We start from the raw sequence: 16,179 nt of genomic DNA, 5'->3' as shown, positions 1-16,179 counted from the left end.
AGTGAATATTATGAAATGGTATGCATGCCTGTCAATTTTTTATGTAAAGAAAGATTGTCTTTTAAAAACGAATGCAATGTTTGTAAAATGTATCATATAGAGGTCAAATACCTCGCAATGTAATCAACTATTGTGAATCGTTTATAATGTATATGAACGGGTCCTTTCAGTTGGTATCAGAGCGGTGGTCTTAGCGAACCAGGTCTGTATTAGTGTGTCTAACTGATAAGTCGTTAGGATGCATTAGTGAGTCTGGACTTCGACCGTGTCTGCATGTCAAAAGTTTTGCTTATCATTTCTAGTCGGAAATCATCTGCTTATCATCCATAGGAAATTACCTACTTATCATTATTAGTCTAGACACGTCTTGCTACATTAATTGCATGAGTAGTGTATAGACAAAATTCATATCTTAGCGTATCTGCTAAATCATATCTTATCGTATCTGTTACTTTAAACTTTGCCTGACATATCCCGCAAATTCCTCCGTAATCTATGAAATCTTTCGATCTCTATATATAGATATCCTATGTAAATAGAATACCACCCGATAGCCGAAAAATAATTTTATATCGAAAATCCTTTATCCAATCGTATGAAATGGAATTTGTCATCAGTTCAAGTCACTCGGATTCCGAAATGGAATCTCACTCAAGCTCCGAAAGCAGTGTGACCGGAATGGATCAACCAATCAGTCATCACCTATTCTGGATGAATTGGGGATGGGTTCGTAGCCTCCTCAATCATTGGAAACAAGAAGAAGGCGATCCTTTCCATCCACCACATTGCCCTCTTGGCGAAGAACCTGAAGCACTTACCGGCGAACCTGTTCGAGACACCATTTTCTCTTTCATTTCCAGGGTATCTCGTCACGATTATATACTACATCAAATTCTAGATTTTATTTATCCACTCGTTCCGACCAACAATCATCCTGGAATAATAGAAGAAGTCAACGAACTTCGCGCTCGGGTAGTGGCTTTGGAGATTATGGTGCAGAGATTACAAGCACCAGCAGCATAACCAGTACCACCATCATCAACACCAACAGTACCATTACCACCTCCAACCACAACCGCGTTGTAAACCTCAACTTCACAATCTGTCCCACTAGCATCAACGTCATACGTACCATAGATACCAAGGAGTACCAACAACAATAACTGACGAAGTATTAATTCATAACTTCATTGGAGAAACATTCCGCGGCGATTAAATAATCTCTAAAGTCTTAGAGATTATCTAATCTAGCCCTAACCATAAATCAGTTAAGCGAACCAAAATGATAGAAGGAAGAGTAGAAACCCTGACAAAAATGGTGTGTGATTAACAAGTTAAACTTGTTTTACCAACAGCATCAACAGTACCGTCAACGTCACCAGCATCGTCAGTACAGTCAACATCAGAATCAACAATACCTATAATATCACAAACTCCGTCAGTTCAAGAATCACTGTGGACATCATTACGAATCAATAACGTGTATATTGTATCAACAAGTTATGAAGAATTAACTCATTCCCTCTGAAGAAATTATATATATATATATATATTTTATATATATATATTTTGAAATAAAAAAATAAATCTTTCCGTGCTAAGCTATTGTGTGTGAATCTTAACTACTCGGTTAATTCATATTACAAATATGCAATAATGTACGTCCCTCGCCCGCGACTTAACCATCGTTAACTACAATCTCTGTCTCAATTCAACAAATTCCAATTCCTAATAAATCAAGTATATATTTGATTTTACACTTCATTATTGATGTAACCGAAACTTTTCAGATAACATCATTCGTACTTTGCGAAGTTCACAAGAATTTAACGAAAACCAACATCACATCTCAACAAATAACGAAGTATTGATTCATAATTTCAATATTATTGAAGAAATACTTATGTAACCTCTAAAGCCTTCAAGGAATTATTCAATTCTAGTTCAACCGTAAATCGAATGAGTTTAATTTAGTATTAACTCATTAAAATCTATGTTACATCTGAGGAGAATATATACATATATATTTTCATAAAGAATGTAATAAAATTCTTATGTACAAAATATTAATTGTGAAAATTTTTTAACGGGTAGGTAATACCCGAGAGATATATATAAATTCACAATTAATATGTTACATTCTTCGAATTAGATTAAGCAAATTATCAATTATACTTCCTACTTTCACAATAATATACATTCTTTCATAGAAATCAAAACAACCATACTCATTCAAACCCAATTACATATTCTGATTTTAAAATCTCAGAATTTAATTCGAGATATAATCGGTACCATCACTTTTAGATTCCTACATCTTTCAAAGCTATACTTTGACTTCAAAAGTGTGTTAGAACATCAAATGTATACAAACAATTACAATCTGTGTTCAAACCGTTCGAAAATCTCTGAAGACACTTCAAATAATGAGCAATCGAGATGATGATCCAACCACATATTACCCACAGTTATGTACTTAAAAAGCTCTCGAAACCAAAGTCATAATTCAACACATATCTGTGTCAGATCTTTTGGCATTTATTAGCAAAAATAACCTTGCAATTCCTTTGCAAAGTAGCAAATTATATCACAGCTCCAGCAAGACAACTTCGATTTTTTCATTCGGAGTAGCCTTATCATAATTTTGATATATGTGATTACCCTTTTGTTACCGGAGAACCTTTCATATTCCACCACATTAGCAATAAACTTACCAACAACTTCACTGATCTTGGGCATTCCGAAGAATCTTTATATTTATCGAAACCTCATCATTTACTCATCTGCCTCTTGTAACGAGAATTGCCATACGAATCATTGGGAATTAGCAATCAGTATTTTGAAATCTCACAGCATGTTGACGCCAACAGTTATACATAACGTCTATTTCCAAGGCTTACATACTTCGAATGTGAAGTTTATGAAAAACACTCTGAACCGCGAACTAGTTCTCAAAATGCTGATGAAGCAACAAAAACTGTAAACGACCTTAGCAGTAAAAAGTTTGATGATAAAGATTAGTGTATTAACAAAGCTCAGAAATAGAGAAGTTTTGGAACTGGAAAACGGATTGAGCAAAGTATGAAGGAGGCTGTGGACAAATCACAAAGACTGAACCTGCCTTCAAAGAATCCAAATGATTCAGTGTCTGCTGAAGTCATTAACGAATACCTTGCTCCTGACACTAAACCCTTACAGACAATATTCTTCATCATCCTCTGATATTAGAAATTCTAAGATATCATCGTATCTTTCATTATAAATATCCTCCATATTTCTGAAGATATTTCCATAACTATTCTTATCTGGAATCATTTATCTCTTTGCGCTATATGTATTACATCAAAAAGGAAACTGTTTAGTTCCTATACTCTGTAAACCTTTGAGTTTAAAATATGAATGTTTTTGAAGTAGTGTTGGAAACTGAAGCATGAGTTAGTATAATATAATGACACTTGATCAACGTGATTATATTACAGTAATTCATGCTGAGTTTCTAAATGGAACGTGATGATTCACAGATCATAACATCATCATGTGCCATGTTATACGACTCTTGTATTCTATTTAACCTCTAAAATATCAAGAAAATATTTCTTGATGATTCGGCCTTTTCCAAGGTATTCTAGTAATTTGACAAGTCAAGATCGTGCCATCACAATTTCCTTCCTAGAACATTAACAATGTTCATTCCGAAATTCATATCTGTGAATTCTGGACCATTACAAGCGGTGCTTAATCGCAAGAAGAAGAAACGAAAGGACAAAACTCCGAAATAGAAATTGGGGTATAAATTGCAGTAAATAAAAGAGAGCATTAACTGTGGATGACAATGATTATAGAAGATAGAAACAGAGACTTTGAAATATAAGGGAAGATATAAAGCCCAACGACAAACCAAAAATTATAAACCATATATATCGATGCTTATAGCAATATAAAGATACGGGAGAACTAGAAACACTATAAACCCAAGAGTATAGTAGAAGTAAATAGATTCTTCTGGCGGTAGATGAAAAAGAAGAATGACCGATATGAAAGTTATAAGTATATCGAGAATCAGAACTGGATGGAGCATATTGATGAACACTTTAAAATATGAGTTGGGGGGAAAGAATAGAAGGTGATGAAACATGACTAGGAACTTAGAAATCAACAGATTTAACTCACACAATGACGGAATAAGTGAATCAAACCCTCTAGTAAATAGGTTAAGCTTTTTGGGATTAATTTAGTCATAGCATAACTAAATCAAGTGTGATTAGATCAACACCTAGAGCTATTATTCACCACCTGGGTGATTTGGGTTGAGAGAGAATCGGAGGAGCTCACCAGATCTGAGTGTGTGTAACAAATGAGAGGCTTAACCTAAAATGAAGAACATAAGACTTTATATACCCCTGCTGTTGACTCACCCGTATGATTCATCCATCACACATATGAGTTGGCTTCATCAGCCTTACGGGTGATCACTCACTCGTGTCTTCTCATTTAGGTTGTAATTGTGACTTAGCTCAGTATCAACCGTGCGTATGAGCCTATCAGCCGTACGAGTGAGGCTTCACTCGGACGTCTGACTAAGTCTAACATAGTCAAACATCCAAATCTCATTCCTGCAGTTGATGTAACCACATACAAACACGGATAGGATAATAACGAACGATCATGGTGGCCTGTAAACTGTTGCACCTACAATGGACCTGGGTAGATGTCTAGGGACTTGCATAAAATGCATCAACAGAAGGTGTGAGTTGTAAGAAAACGAAGGAGGAGAATTTATAAGAAAATCTCTGACAGAACAATTAAAATGGACGATCGCATTTAAAGCGGATCCTAATTCCTTTTGTTACCGGAGAATCAAATCTTATTACAAAGATTTTCTTCAAATCCCTTGAAATCTGGAAATCAATCATATCTACGTCAAATGATAAGATGAATCAACACTTACTCATTTCACTCTTCTATGATAGCTTCATTCGTACTCTTCATATAAATGGATTGTTTATCCAAATTATTCGCTGATGATAAAACTCTAATTTTCAGCCTGTATGCATCATTAAAACATACTTATTATCATTCACAACCTTTCCACTCAAATTTCGGGACGAAATTTCTTTAACGGGTAGGTACTGTGACAACCCGGAAATATCCAACCAAATTTAAACTTTATCTTTATATTATTCCGACACAATAAGCAAAGTTTGTTAAGTTAAATCTCAAGAATTTTAAATTGTGTTCATACATTCATTATAACCTCGACCAAATTCTGACAATTCACGAACCGTTATATATAAATAAATATGTATATATATGTATATATATATATATATTATAACTTGAGAATATTAATAAAGTATTAAACATATAATACTTTACATGAACGTATTTGTTTCAATATGTTTATCGATGGAATTAGAAGATAATATCAAATGATTGATTTATCAGATACATTATGATATGATTACGGGTCTATGTTATGAGGTCCACTGTGATTTAAGAAATCTATTCTTTTTGACAACATTCAGAAAATGGTAAAGTGATTTATAAGTAAGAACGTGAAGTGTAAATAACTTAGATGTTGGATATCGACAAGTTAAGTAACTCGACATTTTTCATTAAGATGATTTCATACGTTTATTTAACCTTTGAACTTTATCCCATGCTTCACCAACAAACTGTAATTTAAAAACTTGAAACCTATTATGAATATATATGATTCTACTTTTCTAAAACATTTTATGATATAACGAATTCCATTATTTTAACCTTTAAACAAAATGATTCTTAAAAATATATTTGGTTTTGGAAAACAAAATTATTATATTTATTTGATTTAGTTTCAAACGTATAAAAACGTTTTCAGTTTAAAAAGAACTTTATTATTAAAACGTATATAACTTTTATAAATATCTAGAACCACTTTTGACAACTCATTACTTAACCAGTATGATAAAGATAACGATATTTATATTTTATTTTATTAAATATATATAACGATTTAAATTAATATTATATATATTTATACGCGTATTTTACGTACATAGTTTTATACTTTTACTATTTTTAAACTTTACCTTTACTTTATTTTTACTTTACTTTAACTTTAATAATTCACTTTAATAATTCATACTTTAATAATTCACTTTAATAATTCATACTTTAATAATTCACTTTAATAATTCATACTTTAATAATTCACTTTAATAATTCAAACTTTAATAATTCACTTTAATAATTCACTTTAATAATTCAAAAATCTATTATAAATAGAATTCAATAGGTTTCATTATTTCATAGAAACTTGAAAATATTTTTCTCTAAACTCTCTCAATCGATTTACATATATATATTTACTCCGTATTATTTCAAGATATTATTAGTATACATAAAATATTAAGTCAGAGTACTGTCCGAGTGATTTCGAAATTGTTTTTCGAGTGGGATTGGATTAAGGAAATTATGGGTTATAGCTATGGAGGTGATTGGGTATGGTTCATGGGTATGCTCGTGAGGTCAATATAGTATTTATCGTCTCCGTTGCGTCTACGTACCTTTCCTGCAATATTGAATCTCAATATTGATACGTGAGTACTCATAATTTAACTTTTACATACTAATAGTGTATCCCTGACTAGTGCTCGAGTATATAGGATTATGCATGTTTGTACTTTTGATATTGCCTTTAGTTAGGTTATGTTGAATCCTGAATTACTTATATATGCGACTGAGATAAGGTATAAGATATGCATGTTGTTGGAAAGCTAGCAAAAAAATTAAGAACTTTTCATTTAGATATCGAATGATTTCGATGAACGGATTTGAAGTTATAGTCCATCGAATTTTTGTATTATTATTAAAAATGATTATTATTATCGTCATTATTATCGTCACTCCAGTTTTATCTTATTATTATTATTATTATTATCTTTATCAATAAAAGGATTTATCATTAAAAAAATTGTTATTTTTTTATTATTACTATCGTTATTATCGTTAAAGTTATAATTAGTATTATTATTATTATCCAATTATTATTATTATTATTATTATTATTATTATTATTATTGGTATTATTATTATTATTATTATCATTATTAATATATATATCATTATTTAAAAATGGTTATTGTTATTGTTTATATTATTATTACTATATTATCATTAAGATAATTATTAGTATTATCGTTAATAATGTTATAGTAACTATCATTATTAATATTAGTGTAATTAAAACAAATATTTGTAACACCTAATTATTTTGATTACTATTATTATCATTATTACGAACACGATATAAAAGACAATTAAAAGCAATTAAACGAAACGATTATGAAATAATGGGTAAAAGTATCATGATGAAATTAAAATATTATAAGATATTGATTTAGATAAAATTATCGTTCTTATTATTTTTATCATTACTATTATTATTAAAATTATCGTTAGTATTAAAACTATCATTTTAACAAAAATTATCATTTTAATAGAAATATCATTGTTACTATAAAATATCATTATATTATTATTTCAAATAGAATTATTATTTTAAAGATAATATTAAAAATTATCGTAAATATTAAAGTTATCATGATTAGAATTATCGTTTTATCATAATGTCATCTTAGTAATTATAAATATTGATATTTTTATAATAATAATTATTATTACAAAATAATACAACTTTTACTTACTATCATTATAGATATTATTTTATCAAATAAATATTTGATACAAACATATTTTACTACGTGTAATAACTTACTTTAATAATACCTATCATATTATCTTTATAATATTAAATGAACCCTATAAATTTTATTACTTAATATATATAAAAGTATATTTTATTATATAAATATAATATAAAATTTTATTTATTAATAAATAAATTATATTATTTACTCTAATAAATCTTTTAAAAATATTTAAAAATATAAAACGACGATATTTAAACTATATATTAATCATGTATAGATTTTTGGAAATTATATTGAGTCAAATTTGCTTTTGTTGACTTTTGCATATTAGTCTCGAGCATTAGGATTGTGGTACACTATGACTTGACCTAATTTGTTAGACAAATATTGACCAACACATAAATATATATAATTAATTTAGGTTCGTGAATCTAAGGCCAACCTTGCACTTGTTCAATGACGTTATATGTATTTTTACTACGAAATACAGTATGGTGAGTTTCATTTACCTTTTTACCCTTTATATTTTTGGGACTGAGAATACATGCGCTTTTATAAATGTTTGACAAAATAGACACAAGTAATTGAAACTACATTCTATGGTTGAATTATCGAAATCGAATATGCCCCTTTTTATTAAAGTCTGGTAATCTAAGAATTAGGGAACATACACCCTAATTGACGCGAATCCTAAAGATAGATCTATTGGGCCTAACAAACCCCATCCAAAGTACCGGATGCTTTAGTACTTCGAAATTATATCATGTCCGAAGGAGGATCCCGGAATGATAGGGGATATTCTTATATGTATCTAGTTAATGTCGGTTACCAGGTGTTCACCATATGAATGATTATTTTTTGTCTCTATGCATGGGACGTATATTTATGAGAACTGGAAATGAAATTCTTGTGGTCTATTAAAATGATGGAAATAAATGATTATGATAAACTAATGAACTCACCAACCTTTTGGTTGACACTTTAAAGCATGCTTATTCTCAGGTGTTAAAGAAATCTTCCGCTTTGCATTTGCTCATTTTAAAGATATTACTTGGAGTCTTTCATAGCATATTTCGAAGAACGTTGCATTCGAGTCATTGAGTTCATCAAAGATTATTATTAAATCAATTTATAGTTGGATAGTGAATATTATGAAATGGTATGCATGCCTGTCAATTTTTTATGTAAAGAAAGATTGTCTTTTAAAAACGAATGCAATGTTTGTAAAATGTATCATATAGAGGTCAAATACCTCGCAATGTAATCAACTATTGTGAATCGTTTATAATGTATATGAACGGGTCCTTTCACCTATGATCAAACCCCCGCTAAGAGGCACAACGATGGGAGGAACCCCAACCCGAACACTAGCACGAACTCTAACTACAAGGGTAGTCTGCCGCAGTGCAAGAGATGCTACAAGCATTACACCGGGTACTGCAACGTGGTCTGCGAAAAATGTAAAAGGACTGGGTATATTGGAAAAGACAGCAAGATTACCACCCTGAATGTGAAGACAAACCCTACTGGACCGAGAAAGTGCTATGAATGCAGACAGACGGGCAACTTCAGAAATGAGTGTCCCAACAAGCAAAAGGACAGCAGACCACCACGTGGCAGAGCTTTCAACGTAAACGCAAGGGATGCCCGTGAGAACCCCGACTTGGTCACAGGTATATTCACTATAAACAATCTATTAGCTTCTGTTCTATTTGATACTGGTGCCGATAGAAGTTATGTATGTAGACACTTTTGCTCTAAAATAAATTGGTCGTTAGTTCCTTTAAAGGAGAGTATGCTTGTAGAGGTAGCCAATGAAAAACTTGAGAAAGTTGACCAAATTAGCTGAGGAGCTATTATCAACATAGCTGGTGTGGATTTCGAGATTAACTTGATACCCATTAAGTTGGGAAGCTTTGATGTTATTGTCGGCATGGACTGGTTGACCAAGATAAGGGCTGACATTATCTGTGGAGATAAAGCTCTTCGTATACCACACGGAGATGGCGAGCCACTGATTATTTACGGAGAGAGATGTAGCTCGAAACTCAATCTCATTAGTTGCATGAAAGCACAAAAGATCATGAAGAAAGGACGTCTTGCTGTTTTGGCACATGTGAAAACATTAGAAACTGAGGTGAAGAGTGTGGATGACGTACGAATTGTGAACGAATTTTCCGATGTCTTTCCAGAAGAATTGCCTGGATTACCACCACCGAGAGCAGTGGAGTTTCAGATCGATTTAGTTCCAGGAGCTGCACCTGTAGCTCGCGCACCTTATCAACTTGCACCTTCCGAAATGCAAGAGTTGCAGAGCCAATTACAAGAACTGCTAGACCGTGGATTTATCCAACCAAGTTTCTCGCCTTGGGGCGCACCTATTTTATTTGTGAAGAAGAAGGACGGATCCTTCTGCATGTGTATCGACTACCGTGAACTCAACAAATTGACGATCAAGAATCGATATCCTCTTCCCCGAATCGATAATCTTTTTGATCAACTACATGGATCAAGCGTTTACTCTAAGATCGATTTGCGATCCGGTTATCACCAATTGAGGGTGAAAGAGAGCGATGTGATGAAGACTACATTCAGGACCCGTTATGGTCACTATGAGTTTCTCGTGATGCCATTCGGTTTAACCAACGCACCTGCGATGTTTATGGATCTCATGAATCGTGTATGCAAGCCATACCTAGATAAGTTCGTTATCGTCTTCATAGATGATATTCTCATCTACTCCAAAAGCGAATAAGAACATGAACAACATCTTCGTCTAGTGTTGGAACTCTTGAGACAAGAGCAACTTTACGCTAAATTCTCCAAGTGTGAATTTTGGTTGAAGGAAGTCCAATTTCTGGGTCATGTTGTGAGCGACCAAGGTATCAAGGTTGATCCCGCAAAGATCGAAGCTATCAGCAAGTGGGAAACCCCCACTACTCCGACTCATATCTGCCAATTTTTAGGTCTCGCCGGTTACTACCGAAGATTTATTGAAGGTTTCTCTCTGATTGCGCGTCCTTTAACCGCGCTGACTCACAAAGGGAAGAAGTTCATTTGGGAACCCGAACAAGAATCTGCATTTCAAACCTTGAAAAAGAAGTTAACCACCGCACCCATCTTATCACTTCCTGAAGGCAGTGACGATTTCGTCATTTATTGCGATGCTTCGAAACGTGGTTTTGGTTGTGTACTGATGCAACGCACAAAGGTTATCGCTTACGCCTCTCATCAACTGAAGATTCACGAAATTACACTACTCACGATCTCGAGCTTGGAGCCGTTGTCTTTGCATTAAAACTGTGGAGACACTACCTTTATGGAACAAAGAGCACTATTTTCACCGATCATAAAAGCCTCCAACACATCTTTGATCAGAAGCAAATGAATATGAGACAGTGTCGATGGATTGAGACGCTAAACGACTATGATTGTAAACTTCGTTATCACCCTGGCAAGGCCAATGTTGTAGCTGAAGCTTTGAGCCAAAAGGAGAGGATGGCACCTCTTCGTGTCCGAGCCTTGAACATCACCATTCATTCGAATCTCAATAGTCAGATCCGAGCAGCCCAAGATGATGCTCTCAAGGAGGAAAATATATCTCATGAATACTTGAACATTCTCGTTTCTCGATTCGAAGTTAAGGAGACTGAACTCCGATGCTATGCCGGAAGAATTTGGGTACCCCATTATGGAGATCTACGGAACCTTATACTTGATGAAGCCCACTAGTCGAGATATTCGATTCATCCAGGAGCCGGTAAAATGTACCACGATCTCAAGGAAGAGTATTGGTGGTCTAATCTTAAGAAGGACGTTGCAACATATGTTGGGAAGTGTTTGACTTGCTCGAAAGTTAAGGCCGAACATCAGAGACCCTCTGGGTTACTTCAGCAACCGGAGATCCCGCAATGGAAGTGGGAAAGGATAATGATGGATTTCATTATGAAGCTACCAAAGACGGTGGGCGGGTACGATACCATTTGGGTTATCGTTGACCGTCTTACCAAATCTGCACACTTTTTAGCCATGAAGGAAATAGATACGATGGAGAGACTCGCTCAAATATACATAAAAGAGGTTGTATCTCGTCATGGTGTGCCCTTATCGATCATCTCAGATTGCGATCCCCGTTTTGCTTCCAGATTTTGGCGTTGTTTGTAAGAAGCCTTGGGAACTCGTCTCGACATGAGTACTGCGTATCTTCCACAGACCGACGGACAAAGCGAACGCACGATTCAGACTTTGGAGGACATGTTGCGTGCATGTGTTATTGATTTCGGAAAGGCTTGGGAAAGGCATTTGCCGCTAGCCGAATTCTCTTACAACAACAGTTATCATTCGAGTATTAATGCCGCACCTTTTGAAGCGTTATATGGCCACAAGTGCTGATCTCCTATTTATTGGGCCGAAGTAGGCGAAACGCAAATCACCGGACCCGAGATAGTCCATGAAACAACTGAGAAGATTGTCCGGATTCAAGCGAGACTCAAGACGGCCCGTGATCGCCAAAAGAGTTATGCCGACCTTAAATGTAAAGACTTCGAATTCAACGTGGGTGACCGTGTAATGTTGAAGGTTGCACCTTGGAAGGGTGTGATCCGTTTCGGAAAACGTGGAATGTTAAACCCGTGATACATTGGTCCTTTCAAAATCTTGGAGCGTGTTGGACCTGTTGCTTACCGTTTGGATCTTCCAACTCAATTGAGCTCAGTTCATCCTACCTTTCATGTATCGAATGTGAAGAAATGTCTTGCTGAACTGGAACATGTCATACCATTGGAGGAACTTACAATTGACGACAAACTTCACTTTGTGGAAGACCCTGTCGAAATTATAGACCGTGAGGTCAAAACGTTGAAACACAACAAGATTTTGATCGTCCGAGTACGATGGAATGCCAAACAAGGACCTGAGTTTACCTGGGAACGAGAGGATCGAATGATGCAGAAGTATCCTCACCTTTTTCCGACTCCTCCATCTACCTCAGCTTAAAATTTCGGGACGAAATTTTCTTTAACAGGTGGGTAATGTAACGACCCTGGATTTTCTAACATTTAATTATTAATAATTTATTATTAATACTTGTGTTTTAATAGACGTGTTCTTATACGTGTTACTTGTTACCGTATTTAACTTTACATGCCCGGATTGTTTTTGTGACACACGTACTTTACACGAATAATATTTTCGAATATTATTTAGATTCATGATTAATTAATATTGATCATTTTTAATTAACTAATGTAACTAGTTAATTACTTGGGCTTTTTATTTAATTGTTGCATACTTACATACTTGGGCTTTATTAATGTACATGGACTTGGAAGCCCACCCTACTTCTCTTAATGGATTAATTAGGAGCTCATTTTGTTACTAGTAACTCATTTAGACAAAACTAGATTAGTTAGTGACATAAGGATACTAGTTACATGTATACTTACACATCTTTCCCACGCCATTTAGCTTTAATACCACTTCAAGCATAGACCATTCTCCTATGTTGGAAAGTTAGCTTTTGAACCTTCCCCATTGAGCCCTTGACCTTCGGCCATCCTTGGGACAAAGGGAGTTCCATTTCAAACTTTTTTTGTTACTTATTTACTAGTATCATTTCATTTTTACACATACTTCTTTACTTACACTTCTTTGCTCTCTTTTTCTCTCAAGAGTTGTAAGTAACAAGCTTTGCTTTTCTTCCTTTTTCCTCTATTAAAACCGAACCAAATCATCATCATTTACTTGTCTTTGTTTGTTGTTTAATTACTTGTTCTTTTGTTGTTGTTGTTGTTGTTTACTTACTAGTTGTAAGAATCAAACTTTTTAGTTTGTTCTTCATATTATCTTGTTTATACAAGAACAAGCAAGAACCAAGGAGGATCAAGTTTATAGTCTGATTCCTCCATAAAACTTGTTAAAAGAAAAGTTCATGAGTTTTAAAATCATACTTGTGTTCATGTTTGTAAACTTAAGGTTTACTTTCTTAAAAGATCAAAGCCTTGGCTTGAATCTTTCTAAGTATGAATAACCATGAACTTATTACTTGTAAATTTAATTTATTTCTTCCTTTGTACATGTTTCAAGTCGTGATCCTTGTTTTGTTGGTCAAGTGTTACTAGTTAATCTTGATCTCATTTTTCTTGAACTAAAATTAAACTTGTAAGTTCAAGAACATGGAAGTTTAACTTTTTAGTGATAACTTCATATACTTATGATAGATCTAAGTTTCTATAGCTTATGGTCTTCTAATTTTGGTTTAAAACAAGAGCTTAAAAGCTTATATACATTTTACAAGATGAAAATCTAAGTTTCATAACTTATGGTTTCATTAAAGTAAAGATCCAAGTCTTATAACTTAGGATCTAACTTAAGAACACTAGATCTAGACTTTCTAGTCTAGGATCTTTAAGATCTAGCTAAGATCTAAGTTCTACAACTTAAGATCTTGATTATTTAGTTTACTTTCAAGTTTGTAGCTTAATATTACTTGTAGAACTCATGTATGTGTCGGATCTAAGATCTTGATGTAACTTTGGTTCATCAAACTACATACATCTCTTAAGTGAGTTGTACTACATATCTTGGACTTACACTAGTATTATGATGGTCAAAACTTGGTTAAGATGATGCAAACACATCAACGAGTTGTACACTTGAAGCTTTACGCCTCAAGGATGAGAACCGTGATGAGCATCAAGCACCAAGAACCCACTAGAACACATTTACTTACTGTTTCTGGAACTGTCATACTACCTGGGCTACTGGAAAGATGATTTTTAGTTAGTTTGGTTCGATTAGATGATTTTCCATTTAGACCTCATCTTAATCCGAGTTACAGTTTAGGATCTATGGCCTCCCGAAAGTCACTACACCCTATTAACGATGTGCTAAATTTCTGACCTACTCGCACTTAAACCGTCACCATGGTCAAATGAAGAAGAGTTTGGTTCTGGAAATTGGTCAGCCTCTAGGGGACTCATATACGGAGCCATGGCCACTGGTCTCACCTCATTTCAGTTTGTGTAGAGGTCGTGATGACTGAATGAAGCCAGCCTTTATTTCAAACCCTAGTCTTGACTTAAAACTTACTTTACACTTTTTGTTTAATGATGAATGATGATGGTACTTAAGATCTAATTTACATACTTTTAAACCTTTAGGAACGATTTACTGACTTAGTAACTTTTGACTTATGTTGAGGACCTTTCGGACCAACTACTTGCTTACTATTCCCGCGTATCGACTTTTACTACTTTTCACTGTGAGTTATAGCATCCCTTTTTACTTTAACTATTTTGGGAACTGAGAATACATGCGCATTTTACATTTTACATACTAGGCACGAGTACTTAAAATTTATATATGTGTAGGTTATACAACGGCATAAACTTTCCCCTTAGCTCGGTAACGTTTAGTCATTGGTCTTTGAACCAGTGAACGCAAATCTTAGATATGGATCCATAGGGTTTGACATCCCCACTCGGGCTAGTAGCGCTAGCATTTAATGGGTGTTTAATACTTCATAAACTTACGCACTCGCCAAGTGTACTTTTAGGGGATGTTATTTACATTAAGTTAGTTACCAAGTGCCCACGGTTATACATATACTTTTCATACTGTTTTGAAATACTTAAATCTCGTGGCCTACCTTACAATACTGTTATACTTAAACTATAGCTCACCAACCTTTGTGTTGACATTTTTAAGCATGTTATTCTCAGGTGCTTAAGGTTTGATTGCTTCCGCTGTAGTTGTCTTGTTGTAGACTCCCGCTGCTTTAGAGATGTCTCTACATGAACATTTATTTGCATTCATACTATGTTACTTTTGAAACTATGATTTGTAACGACCTATGGGTCACGTACTATTATTAATGCCTTCTATTCGTAGAAGCACATTTCGTATGTTAAACATTTGACGTTGGTTAAGACGTCACCTATATTCATGAATGCAAACTTATTTTGAAACATCATATAGTATTTGACCTTGTAATGATCCTGTTATTGATGATTCGTACACGATGGTTTTGTACGGGGCATCACAGTAGTGGTGGTAGTAACAAGAAGTGGTAGATAGTGAAGAACACCGGTGTAACATCGGTAGTGGCTAATGATTGGCATAGTGGTGGAAACTTTATAGTACTCGTGGATAGTAAGCTGGGACGGTGGTGAATAACAACCTGGGAGACAAAGTTCCCGAACTAGTGTAACTAATGAAGTCATCGTCATCCTTACGTGTAAGAATCTTGAATTTACGTGTGTTACGAGAAAGTGGTAGAGTACGAGTTCGTATGATGAAAATTTGGTACCATTAAGAAGTTCACCTAAGAAAGATTCAAGTATAATGCACAAGTAGTCAAGTAAGTACTATCTATAGCAAATGCAAGTCTGAATGCAATGGTTAACTATCCGGTTGTAGTCCAGATTCACTAATGCGTCCTAATGACTCTGTCAGACACACTAATGCATATCCTAGATACCTA

The sequence above is a fragment of the Rutidosis leptorrhynchoides genome, chromosome 3 (genome assembly GCF_046630445.1).
Source record: "Rutidosis leptorrhynchoides isolate AG116_Rl617_1_P2 chromosome 3, CSIRO_AGI_Rlap_v1, whole genome shotgun sequence".
In the NCBI taxonomy this organism is placed as follows: Eukaryota; Viridiplantae; Streptophyta; class Magnoliopsida; order Asterales; family Asteraceae; genus Rutidosis; species Rutidosis leptorrhynchoides.
This window is presented reverse-complemented; position numbering follows the sequence as displayed.